We start from the raw sequence: 19,749 nt of genomic DNA, 5'->3' as shown, positions 1-19,749 counted from the left end.
TAAAATCTTTAAAAAAAAAGTGATCACGTCTAAGGGTTGACCATCTAGGGTCTTTGATTTCTAGATCCTCTTTTAAAGGGCTACCTGATTAGGTCAGGCTCACCAAGGATAATCTTCTTGATTAATTAATTAATTAATGTATTTTGTAAGATTTTATTTATTTATTTGAGAGAGAGAGAAAGAGCATGAGCGGGGGTGGGAGGGGCAGAGGGAGAGAGAGAAGTAGCGTCCCTGTGAGCAGGGAGTCAATGCGGGGCTCCATCCCAGGACCCTGGGATCACAACCTGAGTGGAAGGCAGATGCGCCGCCCAGGCGCCCCTTGATTAATTTAAAGTTTACTGATTTCAGAACTTTAATTATATGTGTAAAATCCCTTCATATCCTTTCTTATCATATCCCTTTGCCATATAATGTGACCTAATCACAGGAGTGATATCTCATCATATTCATAGGTGCTGCCCACTCTCAAGGGGAAGAGATTATTCAAGGGTTTGTCTCTGTTGGGATCATATTAGAATTCTGTCTACCACATACTTCCAATTCAAATTCAGGACTATGTAACCTCATCTACATAACATCTATATCTCCTTTCTGTCATGTTAAGTCTCAGTTCTCAATAACACCAATATAATTACTCATTTGCTTTATCCTGCAATACACACCACTAACAGTCTCAGAATACTAATGCCAAGACTCTACCATCAATGTGATTGACAAAAATAGTTTTCAAGATTTGTATGTGTAGGGGTACCTGGGTGGCTCAGTCGTTAAGTGTCTGCCTTCGGCTCAGGTCATGATCCCGGGGTCCTGGGATCAAGCCCCGCATCAGGCTCCCTGCTCGGCGGGAAGCCTGCTTCTCCCTCTCCCACTCCCCCTGCTTGTGTTCCCTCTCTTGGTGTGTCTCTCTCTGTCAAATAAATAAATAAAATCTTAAAAAAAAAAAAGATTTGTATGTGTATGTGTATGTTTGTATTGCAGTTCTTTTGTCCTTAGGCTATGTCCCACTAAGAATGTAGAGTCAAGTTCCTTGTTTTAAAGTCACTTCCAATAGCTCCTCCATGTGCCAACAACTTGAAACAGTGAGGTTCATTTGTTTCAATTTGTGTTCACTTCTTGGGGATTGCTTTTTTTTTTTTTTTTTAAGATTTTATTTATTTGACAGAGAGAGACACAGTGAGAGAGGGAACACAAGCAGGGGGAGAGGGAGAGGGAGAAGCAGGTTCCCCACTGAGCAGGGAGCCCATTGCGGGGCTCGATCCCAGGACCCTGGATCATGACCTGAGCCGAAGGCAGATACTTCACCGACTGAGCCACCCAGGCACCCCTTAGGGATTGCTTTTTAACTTAAATTTAATTTTATTTCATAATTTTGTTAAAGATATACATAATTTTACAGTAAAACTCACACAAGGTACATTTAGAGCATTCTGGTTTCTTGTTCCTAAAAAAAAAATTTTTTTTTTAACTTAGTTTCCCATTGTTTTTTAATATAGGCAAATATGTATATATGTTTCTATCTGATGGGGCAGGGGGATCTCATCACAATTTCAAAATTTTTAATGGTTATTTTCTATTTAAAGTTTTGTGTTTCTCTTTGGGTCTATAGGTGTTTTCTGTTTTTCCAGCTGTGTATCCCTCTCATTGATGTTTTCGAATTTATTAGTGTGTAGTAGTTCATAATCTTTTTTTTTTAATTATTTTATTTTTTTTTACATTTTTTTAAATTCTTATGTTAATCCCCATACATTACATCATTAGTTTTAGATGTAGTGTTCCATGATTCATTGTTTGTGCGTAACACCCAGTGCTCCATGCAGAATGTGCCCTCCTCAATACCCATCACCAGGCTAACCCATCCTCCCACCCCCCTCCCCTCTAGAACCCTCAGTTTGTTTTTCAGAGTCCATCGTCTCTCATGGTTCGTCTACCCCTCCGATTTCCTCTGCTTCATTCTTCCCTTCCTGCTACCTTCTTCTTCTTTTTTTTTTCTTAACATATATTGCATTATTTGTTTCAGAGGTACAGATCTGAGATTCAACAGTCTTGCACAATTCACAGCGCTTACCAGAGCACATACCCTCCAGTTCATAATCTTTTTAAAAACACCTATTTTGCCTGTAAATTATTTTTCCCTTTTAATTTTGTGTTCTATTTACTTGTATATCTTCCTGCTTCTTACTGATCTTATGATGGGATTTTTTTTATTATGTTAATCACCATACATTACATCATTAGTTTTTGATGTAGTGTTCCATGATTCATTGTTTTGATGGGATTTTTTTAAAATCATCTTTTGATTTTGTTATTCATATTTATTGCTTTTGTCCCCGCTCCCCCAGCACCTCACACCATTGATTTTTGCCATATCTTTATTATTTCCTTCCTGCTTATTTCTTTGGGGTTTTGCACTGAACACTTAGCTCATTTGATTTCAATATTTCTTATTTGTTAAATAAATGTATATAACACTACAAATCCCCTTTAACTACTACCTTATGTACACTTTGACACATGGTACTTTCATTATATTTTGTAATTTCCTTTATTATAATCTCTTTATTCTAATATTTAGTAGTATTTTTTTTTTTAATTTTTTTATTCTTATGTTAATCCCCTTACATTACAACATTAGTTTTAGATGAAGTGTTCCATGATTCATTGTTTGTGCATAACACCCAGTGCTCCATGCAGAATGTGCCCTCCTACATACCCACCACCAGGCTAACCCATCCTCCCACCCCCCTCCCCTCTAGAACCCTGTTTGTTTTTCAGAGTCCATCGTCTCTCATGGTTCGTCTACCCCTCCGATTTCCCCCGCTTCATTCTTCCCCTCCCGCTACCTTCTTCTTCTTCTTCTTTTTTTTTTTTCTTAACATATATTGCATTATTTGTTTCAGAGGTACAGATCTGAGATTCAACAGTCTTGCACAATTCACAGCGCTTACCAGAGCACATACCCTCCAGTTCATAATCTTTTTAAAAACACCTATTTTGCCTGTAAATTATTTTTCCCTTTTAATTTTGTGTTCTATTTACTTGTATATCTTCCTGCTTCTTACTGATCTTATGATGGGATTTTTTTTATTATGTTAATCACCATACATTACATCATTAGTTTTTGATGTAGTGTTCCATGATTCATTGTTTTGATGGGATTTTTTTAAAATCATCTTTTGATTTTGTTATTCATATTTATTGCTTTTGTCCCCGCTCCCCCAGCACCTCACACCATTGATTTTTGCCATATCTTTATTATTTCCTTCCTGCTTATTTCTTTGGGGTTTTGCACTGAACACTTAGCTCATTTGATTTCAATATTTCTTATTTGTTAAATAAATGTATATAACACTACAAATCCCCTTTAACTACTACCTTATGTACACTTTGACACATGGTACTTTCATTATATTTTGTAATTTCCTTTATTATAATCTCTTTATTCTAATATTTAGTAGTATTTTTTACATCTCCAGATTTTTAGGAGTTTGAAACTATTCTTTTATTTATTTTTTATTTCTTTAAAAGATTTTATTTTTGACAGAGAGAGAGAGAACACAAGCAAGGGAAGCAGCAGGTGGAGGGAAAGGGAGAAGCAGCCTCCCCACTCAGCAGGGAGCCTGATGAGGGGCTCCATCCCAGGACCCCGGGACCACGACCTGAGCCGAAAGCAGACGCTTAACTGTCTGAGCCACCCAGGTGCCCCGAAACTATTCTTAAAAAAAAAAATTATTTATTTATTTTAGAGAGAAAGAGGGAGCAAGTGGGGGGAGGAGCAGAGGAAGAAGGAGAAAAGCAGACTCCCAGTGGAGCAGAGCCTGACCACGATGCTGGCCCAACCCCAGGACCCTGAGATCATGACCTGAGCCAAAATCAAGAGACCACGCTTAACCTACTGAGCCACCCAGGGGCCCCTTGAAGCTATTCTTTTGTTAATGATTTCCAAATTTATTGTATTGTGATAGAGAACATGGGCTGTATGATGTTGATTTTTTAAAATTTACTGAGGTGCATGACTAGTAGGTGACTGATCTTTGGAGTCTCCCATATATTCTTGAAAAAAATGTATATTCTTTATTTGTTAAGTATAAAGCTTTTTATTAGATTGAGCTCACTAATTGAGTCATTCATTTGACTTCCACTGCATATAAAGTCTTCTTTGTCCCTTATGATGTTTTCCACCTGAAAGTCTATTTTGGGTGATATTAAAATTGCTACTCTGGAGGTTTTTTGGTTCATATTTACCCTGTATCTCTTTTTTCATCTCTTAATATTCAAAGAACGATTCCCTGGGCACTTTCCTGGCCAGTACTGTACAATAGCACGGCAAGCATCAGGATGCCCTTGAGCTAAGTTCAGCCCCTCAGCTCGAAGGAGGGGAGCCTCAGCTGTCTCTGACCCTGCCCAGCACCCTGCTCATTTTCTTACTTTCCTCTCCCACATCTGTCTTGTTCATTTTCATATTCCTATCTTGTAGCACACTGCCTGACATCTGGTAGGCACACAGTCAATATTTGTTCAGTGAATGGAGCATACAGCCTTGTTAGGAAAATAAGACACCCTGAAGAATAGTTAGAATTTATGGAGCACTGACTACATGCTAAACCTTCTCCTCCCGTATTACCTCTCTGATCTTAACTCCTACCTTGCTCCTCTCTTGTACCCTACCCTAGCTGCACGGGTGTTACTGTTGTTCTGTGAACACATCGACCTCATTGCTGCTTCAGGATCTTTACACCTGCTCTCCCCAGATGTTTGCACAGCTCACTCCTTTGCATCATTCAGATCCCTGCTCAAATGTCACCTCTTCAGACATCCTTCCGGAGTCACCCCATCTAAACTACTACTCCGTACCTCTCCTAATCTAATCACTCTCTATGGTCTTTTCTTAAAATAGCAATTATCACTAAAATGATTTGTTTGGCTACATGTTTACTGTCTGTCACCCACCAGAACGTAAGTACTTTGAGGACAAGGAGTTTGTCTTGTACACCACCATACCCTCCTCTACAGTAAGTGCCTGGTAAATAGTAGACACCAGTAAATTTTTGTTGGATGAGAAAATTTTCCTTTAATGCTCAGGGAAATAACATTTGCAACAAGTGTGATTATACCTACTTTTATAGAGGAAGTAATTAAAGCCAAGAAAGGTTCAGTAGCTTGCCCAGGGGCACACAGCAATGGAGCCAGGATTTGAACACGAGCTCATTTGACTCCAAAGCCCATCCCTAATCTCTACCTCTGTGCTACTGTCTGCAAATGAAGTAGAACCGTAAACACACAGGACACTAGGAAATCAAGAGCCAGAAGGGTGGCTTGTGGCTTTTTGGATGAGATCAGCTGGGCTGGAGTGGTTGGTAGGGGAGAGCTGGGCCTCTGGGTGAGACGTGGAATGGTGGAGGGAGGGAGGGAGGGAAGCAGGGCAGGCAAACCCTGGGCCCCGGGCCTGGGCTTGTCCACGTGGCCTTCTCCCTGGCTGAGGAATCAGTTGGGACTTGCTCCTGGGGGGAGCCGTGAGAATGGAGGGCAGGCTGTAGGGGAGGACGGCACAAGCCTGCACTCCTGGGCCTTTGGGTCAAACCCTCCACAAAGAACCCGTGCCCTGGAGTCAGGCCCGGCATTCTAACGAACCCGCGTGGCCTCGGGCAAGTTCAGACCTACCCGCAGCGCCCCTGCCAGGCCAGCCATCTGTGAGCTGGAGAGGGCCGGCCGGGCATCCGGGCTGCAGAGGCGCTTCGGAGCCAGGGCCTCTTTCGTAGACGGGATCGGTGGTACTGTTGAACGAACTGGGAGCCGACCCCGGAGCCAGCTTCCCTGAAGAGCGGGCGGGAAGAGAGCGCCACGGCCGCCAGTGGCCTGGGCTGCCTGCGGAGGCTGGGGAGTTCGCACTTCCTTGCCGTAACAGACGCGCGCGCGCGCGGGGGCGCAGGGGGCCCGGCCGGGGAGGAGGCTCCGTGGGCAGCAGCGCTCCCCACACGGGGGTCACCGTGCGTGGGCGGCAGGGGGCGGAGGGCAGGAAGCGTGGGGACAGTTCAAAGGCAGCAGCTGGGTGCAGCTTGTCAGAAGGGCCCGGGAAGTGAAAGTCCACCAGTCAAGGGAAAGGGGAAGAGAAAACAGCAGGGAGGGGAGGTGGCAACAGCCACTGCGGGCAAGGGAAAGGCAGGTGTTGTGGGAGCTTCGGCGGGGCACCTTTTCCTGGAGGAGGGGGCGGCAAGGCTGAGTCTTGGAACCAGCGTCGTGCATCCTTCACACAGCCTGCTCCCGAGGAGCAGATGCCGGGTAAGGGCTGTTCAAACGCGCGCAGCATCCTTCTTCTCCTTCAAATTCCTCATTTCCACCCCTGAAAAGGTGGCACTTGATTATCCGTGAACCCTTTAAAAGAAAAGAGTAACTGCAATTTTCATCCAAGGTAAAGTTAATTACTTTCCTCAAGGCTGTCTTCCGAGAAAAATGCTCTAAAAATAAGAAAAGATTTTGGTGATGTTAGGATAAGATGTTTTCCCCCTCAGAGTTGAAAGCTCAAACCCTTTGCACAAATATTCGTTATCAGATTCTTTTATCACTAAAAGGATGCCAACTCGACCTTTTTAAGAAACGTTTTGTTTTTGCCTTTGATGAAATTGTTCTTTCCAGCACGCTCCTCCCTGCAATGTTCCCTCTTGTGCCTGTGACACCGAGTGAGACAGATGCCACATTCACTTGTTTGGACCACAAACTGTGTAGTTTTAAGGCTGATTAGGAGTCTACTAGGGGAACAGAAAGGCTGGATAAATTCTAGGTGGTTCAATTAATGTTCGTCGCCCTCCAGTTCCTCACCCGAAATAAAGCATGGCACCCGGCAGGCTCACTCTGCATGTTTCCCCGAACGAAGGCAGGTTGGAAAAAAGAAAGCAGAGCTTAGCATTGAAAAGCACTGGAAGTAGGTGGCATTGCCAGTGTGGACTGCCTCCTAAATCAGTTAGTGTTCCTTCCCATCCCCCTCCTCAGGAAACTGTGCATTTGAGGCCCTAGAGGTCTGGACTCTTGGGTCCAGGGTCTTGCCTCTAGAACTCTGGTCCAGAGACCAGCTGTATCACCTCCTCTAGGAGCCTGTTAGAGATGTGGATGCTCCACTCCTACCTTGGAGTCACTGAATCAGAATCTGCACGATCATGTTAAAGATCATGTTCAAGTGGAAGAAACGCTGTTTGATGGTACCTGGGCCACTTCCTTTCAGAGGCACCTGGTCAGGAGGCCCTTCAGGGTCTTGGCTTCAGCTCTGGGCTGCAGGACAGCTCCACACTGCACTCTGTACGGAGGGCTGGAGGCCGCAGAGGGCTCGGATTCCAGCTCTCCTATTAAAGGAACTTCATTACATGGGCAAGTGACTTAAAAAGTAAAAAGAAAAAAAAAGAAAAAGAAATCAGTCTTAAAGAAAACTTATAAGAATAGTACAAAAACTTCTGCATATCCTTTACCCTGATTCACCAATTGTTAACATTTTTCTCTCTACTTATATATTATTTCGGAACTAATGGAGGGCTAGTTCTACACACAGGTCTGCCTGTCCCCTTAATACTTCAGTGAGGACTTACTAAGAATAAGGACATTCTCTTATGTACTGAAACACCAGGGCCAGATTCAGGAGGAGGCAAACAACATCTGATCAGTGGCCCTGAGAGGGCTTCCTAGGAGCCTTGCTCACCACACCCGAATGCTGGCCCTGCACACTATACTTGCCCAAATCAGGAAACCTACATGGATTCAATACTATTATCTAGTCTACTGTCCATATTCCAGTTGTGTCAGTTGTCCCAATAATGTCCCATTTTTTCCATACCCAACTCAAGATCATGCACAGCATTTCATTGTCATGTCTATTGGGTCTCCTTCAGTCTGGAAGAGTTCTTCAGTCTGTTTTCCATGACATTGACATTTTTGAAAACTACGGACCAATTATTTTATAGAATGTTCTTCAATATGGCAACAAGTTATTTTTAATCTCTTGATAGTTCAGTTTTACCACCTATAGATTGAGAATAGTTCCTGCTTCATGTTGAATTGAATAAATTCAGACATCTTATAGACTTGACATATGACAGGTGTACGTGGATTTAAAAAGTTAGCTAATGCCGATTAGGTTCTTGTCAGTACCATGTTAAGTGCTTTACAGGCATGATCTCACTGGATCCTCCCTACAACTCAGTGACACAGGCTTTGTTTTTGTCCCTGTTTCACAGGTGAAGAAACTGAGACTTAGAATGATTTGTCCACTGTCTAAAAGCTAGTAAGGAGTGGGGCGCCTGAGTGGCTCAGTCGTTAAGCGTCTGCCTTCGGCTCGGGTCATGATCCCAGCGTCCTGGGATCGAGCCCCATATCGGGCTCCCTGCTCATCAGGAAGCCTGCTTCTCCCTCTCCCACTCCCCCTGCTTGTGTTCCCTCTCTCGCTGTGTCTCTCTCTGTCAAATAAATAAATAAAATCTTAAAAAAAAAAAAAAGCTAGTAAGGAGTAAAATGGGGACCTGAACCAAGTCAGCCTGCCTCCAAGGACTATTTGCTTAGTAACCTTGCTAGTGATGCTTACCTAAAATGTTAAGTTTTGGTTGTTTATTTGTTTTTAAATATTTATTTATTTATTTTAGAGAGAGAAGAAAACACAAGCAGGGAGGGGCAGAGGGAGAGGGAGAGAATCTCAAGCAGATTCCCCGCTGAATGTGGAGCCTGACTCAGTGCTCAATCTCAGGATCCTGAGATCATGACCTGAGCTGAAATCAAGAGTTGGATGTTTAACCGACTGAGCCACCCAGGTGCCCCAAAATGTAAGTTTTTAAGATAAAATTTATATAACATAAAATTTACCATTTTATTCATTTTATTTTCCCCCAACTTTATTATAAAGAGATATAATTGACATACATTGTGTAAGTTTAAGGTATACAACGTGATGATTTGGTACAAGTATACATTGTGAAGTGAGTACCATTATAAGGTTAGTGACACATCATTCACCTCACATTATGACAATTTTTTTTAGGTGGTGGGAATATTTAAGATCTCAGCAGCTTTCAAGTATATAATACAGTCTTGTTAACTAAAGTCACCATGCTACATGTTAGGTCCCTAGAACTTACTCATCTTGTAACTGGATGTTGGTACCCTTGGACCAACATTTCCTCATGTCTCCCCCAGCCCTTGGTAACCACCATTTGACTCTCTGTTTCTATGAATTTTAACCATTTTATTTATTTGTTTGTTTATTTATTAATTTTTATTGAAGTATAGTTGACACACGTTACATTAGTTTCAGGTGCACATGTTTTAACTATTTTAAAGTGTACAACTCAGTCTCTTTTAATATATTCCCAGTGTTGTACAACCATCAGCACTAATTCCAGAACATTTCCATTACCTCAAAAAGAAACCCGTGTCTTTCAGTTCCCCTCCTCCTATCCCCGGATAACCACTAATCTGCTAATCTTCTTTCTGTTTCTATGGATTTGCATACACACACAATGGAATACTACTGAACAATAAAAAGGAGCTAACTACTGATATACACAGGAACATTCTGGATCTCAAAAACATCACGCGGAGTGAAAAAATCCAGATGCAAAAAATTACGTGTTGTAAGATTCCATTTATATGGAATTTTGGAAAAACCAAAACCTTAAAAACAGGAAGCATGGCAGTGGTTGCCTGGGGCCAGGAATATGGGGGTGGGGATTGACTTGACTGCAAAGGGGCAGAAGGCAGTTTTTTGGAGTGAAGGCAGTGTTCTAAACTGGATTGTGTGATGTATACCTTTACCCAAATTCATCCAACTCTCTATTTTAAAAAGTTTATAAATGTAAATTATACCTCAGTAAAACTGTAAAAACCCAAACATATCTGTCCTCCACACTTATCAGCATATCTTCCTTCATAGTCTGGCTCCAGATCTCTTTCCAGCCTCACCTCTCACCTCTTACCTCTCTCTATGCATTCAGTCAACAAACATTCTCTGACACTTGCTGTGTGGAAAGCCCTCAAGAGAACCTCTGTCCTCAGGGAACTCACAGCCTCGTCAGAGCAGAAAGATAGGGCACCCAATCCTGATAAACATCAGGGATCCTAGAAGATCACAGAGTCTTTTTTTTTTTTTTTTTAGCTTATATATTTTTTTAAAGTAATCTCTACACCCATCATGGGACTCAAACTCATGACCCCGAGATCAAGAGTCCCATGCTCTTCCGACTGAGCCAGCCAGGCGCCCTTGATTATCGATAGAGTCTTAAAGGAGAGGGACGAGCATATACATTCCAGTCACTTTGAATTTCAAGTTTGAATCAAGTTTCAGTTTAATTTTTTGAAGAGGTAATGCATTTACAGGGTTCAAGAATAAAAGAAATTATACAGTGAAAAATTTCCTCCCATCCAGTTCCCACTCTACCCCATACAACCACTGTTGTTATAAACACATATTATTTTTCCTTCTTTTTAACAGAAAAGATAGCATAATATACACATTGTTTTGGACTTCATATTGTCATTTGGCAGTAAACCTTTGAGATCTTTCCATAAGGGTACAGTGAAAATCACCACTTTAATCATAGCTATATAGTATTTCATTGTATGGATGTGCCATAATTTATTTTATCCAGTCTCCTTTGGGTAAACATTTGAGTTTTTCCAACAGCCTGTTATGGCAAACAATGTTATAATGTGTACCCTCTTATAAGTGGTATATTGTGTGTTGTTTTGTTCGTATATGGCAAGTATATCCATGGCTATATATTGAATTCTTTTTTCAACCATTCCACAAACACACCAACCACTTTCATATCCGTAGGCTGTTTTCTCTGCCTTGAAAGTCTTCATTCAGTCCTTTTCTACTGGCAAACTCCTACTTTACCTCAAAGTCCAGTTCAAATGTCACTTTCTTGTGAAGGCTTCTGAACTCCTGCAGGCAAGATTAGGTTGCTCCTTCTCTTTTTTTCTCACAGTATTCCATGTCCACATCATCAGAATGATCTATTAATACTTCATTCTTGCCCCACTAGACTGGGAGCTACTCAAGGGCATGGACTACAGTAAATTTATCTCTGAATCCCTTAGTAATTTGTACCTGGTAAGTATTGAATAAAATGCGCATTGCATGAATGGTTAGGGCTGACAGAGGGGTTTGTATTGCTCCTGTCCCTTGCTTTCAGCTGCCTCTTGGTCTCTGTTACTACTTCGAGGACTGTGGCCAGACAAAGGTGTGCTGTGATTTCCCTTCCTCTCCCACCTAATTCCTTCCTTCCTGCCTCCACCCCTTCCCTACCCTTGGGATTCTGTCCACAGCTGCCTTTGTGGCCCTTGCTGGATCTGGCATGGATAGCAGTTATTATAGTTTTCAGTACATTAAAATAAATAAATAAAATGGAGCATTGGCTCTATGCATCTGCTCTTTTCTTCATCAAGTCTTTGGCCTTCTATAAAGCTGAAAGAACACATCACTTGAGAGTCAAATGCACATCAATCACCCTCAAACCTAATTTCCTGCACTTTAAGTCAAAGGAGATGACGGAGTTTACTATAGTGCTTTAGGAATGTGGGAAATGCTTATAGTGTTAGGTTAATCAATGTTAAATGATTTTCAAGGGCAACTTAGATTCTTTTTTAAAAACATTGGGTTAACTCTGAAATGTCATGATGCTAACTCATGCCTGGAGCTGTCAATTGCTAGGTCACTTACGTATTAAAAATTTTTCTATTTCTTCCTTACTGGGCAGGGCTGGAGGTGGGAGCTCTCTGTCCCCACCTCTGGAATGAAAAGGCAAAAGCTCTATATTCTCCTTACCCTGGAGAAGCTCCAAGTCAGGGAGGTGAGCCATCAAAGAAAACAAAAGGGAAAGAAAGCTTTCAAGCCTTTGCCTGCCCAGCTCAGAGATGGATATAGGATTGAGATGTTTCACCTGAAGAAGTCTCAGGAAAGGTGGTAGCTTAGGTCGCTTGGAGTGCTTTGGGACTGTGGTCTTCAAAATTTCTTGCTTGCATGTCTCTTAAAAGAAATTTGAGAAACCATGTTTTTTCTTGTACTTTTAAAGGTCATATCTCAAATGTTTCATCTTAAGTTTAAATAATGGCAAAGTTTGTTATTTCTGGCATAATAAGTATTGGCATTTTAAAATAAGATTGTTACATCATTCTGTAAGTGTATCAAGGGAATCTAAATATCATAATGTACCTATCATCCATTTAAAAAATACATGAACAAGCTTTTCTTAAAAAGAAATTCTACATCACTCTTTTTCTCCTTATCTTGTATTTCCATTCCACTTGCCCCTAAACATTATAATAGGAGAGTTTAGGCTGGAAAGTCTTTTATTGATCATGATCACCCTATCATATTTCCCTAAAAATTAAAAAAAAATCTTTGAGTCACTAAGTTTAAAACATTCATCTTGACTGTATTATTAATATAATTTTGAGGGGCGCCTGGGTGGCTCAGTTGGTTAATTGTCTGCCTTTGGTTCAAGTCATGATCTCAGGGTCCTGGGATCGGGCCCTGAGTAGGGCTCCTTGCTCAGGGGGGAGTCTGCTTCTCCCTCTGCCTCTGGTCCCCCATTGTGCTCACTCTTTCTCTGTCTCTCTCTAAAAAATAAAATCTTTAAAAAATGCTATTTTGAATACCTACTTGGTATAAACAACATAAAATATTATAAGTTCTGATGAACTATTAAAATTAAAATTTAGAATATTTTTTGCTGGAATAAGATACAGTTCAGATCAACTCTATCTCTAGTTTTCATTGTTTATGGATAGAAGCATGAAACACCTTGTTCATTTATTCAACAAATATTTATCAAGCACCTCCTATTTGTCAATAGTAACTCTAGTCACTTGGGATATATTAGTAAACATTATGGGACAAATCCATGCCCTCATGGACTTTACATTCTAGTGGAGGTAATAGATAATAGGCAATAAACATAAATATAAGTAAATAATACAGCATATTAGAAGAGCTATGAGGAAAGATAGAGCAGGGTAAGAGGGATCTGGGGTGTAGCATAGGGTTCAAAATGAGTTGTGATTTTATTTTATTTATTTATTTTTTAAAGATTTTATTTATTTATTCATGAGAGACAGAGAGAGAGGCAGAGGCAGAGGGAAAAGCAGGGTCCCTGCAGAGCAGGGAGCCTGATGCGGGACTCGATCCCAGGACCCTGAGATCATGACCTGAGCCGAAGGCAGACGCTTAATGGATTGAGCCACCCAGGCGTCCCGAGTTGTGATTTTAAAAAGGTTAGGGTCAGCCTCATTGAGAAGATGACATTTGGCTAAAGATGGTTAGGGAGTTAGTACTGCAGATATCTGGGTGAAATATGTGCCAGGCAGACGGAAGAGCCAATGCAAAGGCCCTAACTCAGGAATGTGGCTGGTATTTTCTAGGATCAATAAAGGACGTTAGTAAGGCTGCAGCAGATGCATCCAGGAGAATAACAGGAGATGAGATTAGAAAGGTAATGATGGGGTGGGGTGGTGATCCAGATCTTATAGAACCCTGTAGACTACTGTAAGGACAAAGACTTTTTATTTTTTTTTAAAGATGTTATTTATTTATTTGAGAGAGAATGAGAGACAGAGAGCATGAGAGGGAGGAGGGTCAGAGGGAGAAGCAGGCTCCCCGCTGAGCAGGGAGCCCGATGCGGGACTCGATCCCGGGACTCCAGGATCATGACCTGAGCCGAAGGCAGTCGCTTAACCAACTGAGCCACCCAGGCGCCCCAAGGACAAAGACTTTTACACTGAGTGAAATGAGGAGCCATTGTAAGGATTTAAGCAGAGGAGTGACATGATTTGACTTATGTTTTAGGAGGATCACTCTGGTTATTATGTAGAGAACAGACTCTAAGGGGAAGACTGAAAGCAGGGAGAGCTTTTAGAAGACTAATCCAAACATGAGATGGTGGTGGCTCAGACCAGGAGATAGCAGTGGAGATGGTAAGGGATGCTCTGAATCCGGACTAGACATGAGATATAAAAGAAAGAGGGAGGTCCAGCATGACTCTAGGGTTTTTGATCTGTAAATTTGCAGGATGGTCTTGTCATCAACTGAGATAGGAAAATCGGTGGGTTGAACAGGTTTGAGGGAGAATTTTTTTTTTTTTTTTCAGTTTGTGGCGTAAGTTTGAGATGTATAGTAGACTGCTGGGTATCAGAATCTGGAGTTCAGATGAGATGTCTGGGCTGAATATATAAATTTGGAAATGTCATCATATATGATGATATCATATATCTCTGATGGTACTGAAAGTTAGGAGACTTAATAAGATCACCAATGAAATGAGTATAGATATAAAAGAGAAGAATCCAAGCAATGAGCCCTAGGTCATTGTCATTCCCTAGCTCTGGGAAAAGAGAATCAACAAAGAAGAAATAAGACAGGGAAAGAGGGACCAGTGATGAAGGAGGAAAATTGAGATTATATGGTTAAAAAAAAAAAAGGCAAATCAAGTGATTAGCTGTGTTAGCTGTTACAGACAGGTCAATTAAGATGAGAATTGTGAATAGATCATTGGACTTAGGCAATATGAAGTTCATTGTTGACCTTGAATAGTTCTGATAGAGTGGGAAGGATGGAAAGCATGAATGAAGTTGCTTTAAGAGAGGGTGGGACCTGCTCAGCGGGATACCTAAAATATGCCACATATGTAACCTTGTGTGCATTGTTATGATTCTATTACATATGTATATGGTCCTATCATAGGCATTGTATTTGGCATGTTTTTGAACTTTGTATAAATTGTATCATATGGCATGTATTCTGCTACAGAGAGGGGAGAACTAGAGACAGAAAGTATAGAAAACTCTTTTAGAAGTTTTGTTGGAATTGAAGTAGAGAAATGGGGCAGTAGCTGACAGTGGAAATGGGTCAAAGAGATTTTGTATGATTGGAGAAATAACAGTTGCTTATAAGCTGAGGGGAATGACCCAGCATAGAGGGAAGCACTGATAAGATTAGGCAAGCCAAGATTGGGATTTGTTACCTTAGCAGAGGGACTGACTTTGGCTAGGAGCATGGAAAATTCAACTACATAATGGAGGGTAAGGTGGAGAAGAGGTTATAGATGTTGGCATATGGGTATGGGTAGATGAGATCATGGGATTCTGTGGAGATTTTTATCTCATTGCTTCAATTTTCTCAATGAAAAAGGAAGCAAGGTTGTTAACTGAGAAATGAGGATGAAAGGGAAGGAGGTGTAGGTTAGAGGACAGAGAGGTATGAAATCCAGAAGAACAGAGGAGGGAAGTGGGATTCTGGAGCAACACTAATGGCCCATTGGAGGTTAAGAGTGATGAAATTAAAGTGAAACTCACTAGCGTGATTGTGTTTTTCTTTAACCACTTTCAGATGCAGGGGTGCTGGTGTGGAGTAGGTGAGCTGGCTTGATCAGGATTGTGGTTTTGCCGAGCACACACAGCAACGGGGAAGAAAGTACTGGGGTTGAGGGTGTGTGCAAGGGAGTGATGCAGTGATTGGCCAGGGGTTTAAGCTGGGTAAGGATGGGTGAGAGTGGATATGTACTTTGAACAATCGCTGCAACAAAATTTGGAAATATGAGATGGTGTTCAGAGTATAAGATGTTTGAAATCATGATTATAATGAAGTTGCCAAGTTTGATAAGTCTTCCTTCTGTGATTATGCCCATGGGAGTGAGTGGCTGAGTTAGGGTAGGACAAAATCCCTGGAGAAGTCAAAGAACCAAGAGGTCAGGGTATTGGGAAGATCACCCACATGTACATTAAAAGCACCTAGGATTAAGACAGAAGTGGTATTGGAGTGACTGACAGGAGCAAATGGTGAAAATATGAAGAGAAATGGAAGTGACGATGAGGGGTTCTGGATAACAAGATTTAAAGCTGCAGATTAGTAGGGGGAAAAGGGGATGGTCTACTGAGGAGCAAGGAGGACACCTACCCCACTTCCAGGTACAGTCTGAGAGGCTTGTGGTCAAAAACACAGTTGCCACTACTTGGGAGGGTGCAGGGGACGCACTGTTCCAGGGGGAAAGTCAGGTTTCCTTTAACCAAGAAAGTGAAGACAACCTGAAGAGAAATTCTGAGGAGGTTGGGGTTGCATGGATTATTATTTGCATAAATAAATAGATGGTGTAGTGGACTCTGATGTGGCCCCACATGATCCCTGCCTCCTGGCATTCGTGCCCTTGTGTGGTCTCCTTCCTTTGAGTGAGGGTGGGACTTGTGATTTGCTTCTGGCCAATTGAGTATGGCAAAGGTGACAGGATGTATGTGATTATGCATACATGATTGTGTTACATAAGGTTGTTACCAGTGTCTTACACGGAGACTCTCCCCCTTGCTGGCTTTGAAGAAGCAAGCTGCCATATTGTAAGTAAGCTTCCACTCCCTATGGAGAGGGCCACATGACAAAGAACTGAAGGGACCTCCAGCTGACAGTGAGCAAGGAACTAAGGCCTTCAGTTCTGCAGCCAGCAGGTAACTGAATGCCGCCAAGAACAGTTTGGAAGTGCATCCTTTCCCAGGCAAACTTCATTCTGTGATCTTGCAGAGGACCCAACTAAATTTGCGGTTAAATTATTATACAGTAATAACTAACACAGATGGCGATGGAAGAGGTTTAGTTACAGCGATGTTACTGTTGGCTCCACACACACCCAATGTGGAGCCCAAGGTGGGGCTTCAACTCATGATTCTGAGATCAAGACCTAAGCTGAGATCAAGAGTTGGATGCTCAACCAACTGAGCCACCCAGATGTCCCTACAGCAGTGTTACTTTTAACTCCTTTTGAGGTATACTGCCTAGAAACCACATGTTGATCTATTACCAAATCACCTAGTTAGACCTTCCTTCAATTTTGTTGACAGGAAAGAACTGGAAACCACCTGACTTGCAAAAGAATTTATAACCCATTCATTCAGATCATTCACTTTCTCATCACAGACACCAATTTCTGATTTGTCCCTTTTAATTTCCCTGGAGGTTTTTACATTTTGGGTTGGGTGCCTGGGTGACTCAGTCAGTTGAGTGTTGGACTCTTGATTTCAGCTCAGGTCATGATCTCAGGGTTGTGGGTTTGAGCCCCGCATTGGACTCCACTCTCAGCATGGAGTCCGCTTGGGGTTCTCTTGCCCTCTTCCTCTGCTCCTCCCTGCCCTCATTCTCTCTCTCTTAAAAAAAAAAAATACATCTTGAGTTGATGCACCTTAAGTAATGGGTGAGAGTTTTACTTTGTTCTGTCAGGTGGGAGGACAGTTTTGAAAGAGGACGCTCTGTCCTCAGGTGATTTCTCAAGCTGAACAATTTTATTAAATAGTACATATAGCAATGCAAGTTCTGTAAATGAATTACCTTAAAACTAGTCTTGGAAAGTCTTCCTGAACCCCAGGAGTAATTACCAGTGAAGATGACACTTGTGGAGGCTTTCTAGTAGAAGAGGTAAGAGCACAGGATGTGATGGTGGGGAAGACAGCATGGGAGTAGGGGGTAGGACACTGTGTGTGAAAGGTAGGAGGGTGACCAGACTTAAGAAATGATTTTAGAACTTCCCAGTAATTAGTTTTCATGCGATTCCCCCAATGGAAGTATTTTCTAGGTGGTAGCAAAAAATAAAATAAAAATTTAAAAATATATAATTAGTATGTGTTTTCTGAAACTTTTTAAATATTAAAGAAATGCATGCATCTTGGAAAACTTTCAAATGAAGTATTAATTCAAAAGCAGAGTTTACCAACCTAGTTAACAGCTGTGTTGTAGGTCCTTGAAGGTCCCTTCCAACTCTGAGGTTCCACCTAAATCTCTTCCACTCACTTTTCGTAACATCTGACCAGACTCTTAAATGTGTAATTCCTTGACTCTCCTGTGCATCTCTTAAGCCCAAAAGGGATTTGGCAAGTTTAAACACCTTTGGATCTAGTGATCCAGGGCGGGTGGAAAGGGAAGGTGCGGCCATTGCCAGTTTCTTCCCAAAGTAAACCGCTACAACCACCTTCACCCTGGAGCTGGCTGTCCAAGCCTAATTTTTGTGCCCGCAGGTCCTCAAAACACAAGGGCCGGCTGATCGCTATTTATAAACACTTACTGGACGCCCACTCTACTCCGAGCTCTCCCGCGCTGCTTGAGTACTTTACTGCAAAGGGATGCCAATTTTTCTGATGAACTCCCTCCAAGCAGCCTTTGTAGGGCAGCGCCCTCAGTCAGTGCCGGAGCCCACAACCGGACTCTTGGGCAGCCAACCGACTGGCGCTGCCTCACGGGCGCAGGCGCAGAGCGATCCTCCCGTCACTGCGGGCGGGAGGCGGGGGCAGCCGGGAGAAAGGAAAGCTGCGGGGCGCGGGGGGGGGAAGGGCCGAACCCTGAAATTACCCGGATGTGGTCTCCGTTCGCGCATGCTCAGTGTCCTTTCGACAAGTTGGCAGCAACAACACGGCCCTGGTCGTCGTCGCCGCTGCGGTAACGGAGCGGCTCGGGTGGCGGAGCCCGCGTTCGCGCCCGCCCTCCCCTTAACTCCACGGCCGCCCAGGGCGGCAGGAGCGGGTGAGGGGAGCCGGGGTCCAGCGAGAGAGGCACCGCGCCGCGGGGCGGCCCGGGAGCTCGAGGCGGCCCGCGCGGGCTGTGGCGCGGCGCCGAGGAGGGGCGGCCTGGCCCGGACGCGGCGGGGCGGGGACCGAGGAGCGCTCCGGGCCGCCGGGGGAGCGACGGGCCCGGCGCCCCCGCGGACGAGACGCGGCGGGAGAGCGGACACTCCTCGCCATCGCCCGAACCCAGGTAACGCGCCATGTCCCCTCCCCTTCCCCCGGCCGGGCCCGCGCACCCCGCCCGCGGCTTCCCCGCCCCGGGGCGGGCTCCCGGCGGCGGCGGCGGCAGGGAGCGAGCGGGAGGCCGGCGGGTGCGCGGGGAGAGCGAGCGCGGCTCCCTGACGGGCCCGGCCGGCGGCCCCAACGCAGGGCCGGCGGGGCCGCGGGGCCTCGCGTCCCTCGGGCTCCGGGCCCGGTCCTCCGGCCCCGAACTCCCCTTGCGTTGTGTGGCCGAATCAAGTTAAACTCGGACCCGTACTCCCGCTGCGGCTGCCGCTTCTCTTTGTTGTTCTTGAGTAGTTTCACTGTCCGCCCCAGCCGAGCGCGCCGGGTAGGCTGGAGTGTGTCGCTTTAGGTGTAAATGAAAGTTGTAAATGGCCTGCCTTAATTTCTTTTCTCAAGGAAATTTTTGTTTTCTCTTTGTCCTTTACTTTCCCTTCCTGGTTGTGTCATTCCAGTTTTTGTTTCTGGCTTTGATGTGTTTACTCACTTTTTTGAGTATTGTAGGTGATGGCGGTATGCGGGAGGCATTCTCAGCACCTGACTGACCGCCACCCCCAGCCCCACCTACTCCTAATAAAAAATAAAAGACATGGATTATTTTATTGCTAGGACTACAAGTACTGAGAGTGAAATTGGTGTAGGATGTAGGGCGGTGGCTCCATCACATGCCCCAAACTGGGGTTATAATTTCTCAGGCAAGATTTTCAAAGAAATGGGTGTGTTTGGTTAACTTGAAAGATTTCTTTGCGGGTATGGGGAGGTTTTTAAAAACTCTGTTGATGATTGATAGCTATTTCCCCCCCCTGAAAACCCTAGCAAAAATTTTTTTAATGAATATATTTATTTCTGATTATTTTCTTTTTCTTTTTTTTAAAGATTTTATTTATTTATTTGACAGAGAGAGACACAGCGAGAGAGGGAACACAAGCAGGGGGAGTGGGAGAGGGAGAAGCAGGCTTCCTTCCG

The 19,749-nt window shown here is 43.4% G+C and overlaps 1 protein-coding gene and 1 long non-coding RNA gene across 8 annotated transcripts in view; one reads left to right on the top strand and one right to left on the bottom strand.

Annotated features, from left to right (window-relative positions):
• Positions 1–3,883: 3,883 nt before the first annotated feature.
• On the bottom strand, positions 3,884–18,489 carry LOC123852591 (uncharacterized). Of its 2 annotated transcripts, none has more exons than XR_010407155.1 (3): positions 18,350–18,489; positions 7,195–7,364; positions 3,884–6,369 (listed from the first exon to the last, which is right to left on the bottom strand). It is a non-coding gene; the product is annotated as an uncharacterized LOC123852591 (long non-coding RNA). The 2 variants fall into 2 exon arrangements; XR_006792932.2 differs by lacking the exon at positions 18,350–18,489 and adding an exon at positions 18,066–18,230.
• Positions 8,660–19,749, top strand: part of SMAD4 (SMAD family member 4) — a 70,200-nt gene continuing 59,110 nt past the window's right edge. For 2 of the 6 annotated variants that reach the window (XR_010407154.1, XM_064577589.1), the window contains exon 1: positions 18,411–18,751. The gene's annotated coding sequence lies outside the window, so the exon portion shown is untranslated. Of the gene's footprint in view, positions 8,796–18,408; positions 18,752–19,749 lie in introns of those variants that run through there. The other 4 variants (XM_064577587.1, XM_064577591.1, XM_064577586.1 and 1 more) reach the window with 4 other exon arrangements.

Source organism: Mirounga angustirostris, unplaced genomic scaffold, assembly GCF_029215605.1.
Source record: "Mirounga angustirostris isolate CCGP_5_RB_7025 unplaced genomic scaffold, mMirAng1.0.hap1 SCAF_14, whole genome shotgun sequence".
Taxonomy (NCBI): domain Eukaryota; kingdom Metazoa; phylum Chordata; class Mammalia; order Carnivora; family Phocidae; genus Mirounga; species Mirounga angustirostris.
The sequence above is the reverse complement of the archived record's forward strand: the minus strand, read 5'-3'. Positions and strand labels throughout refer to the sequence as shown.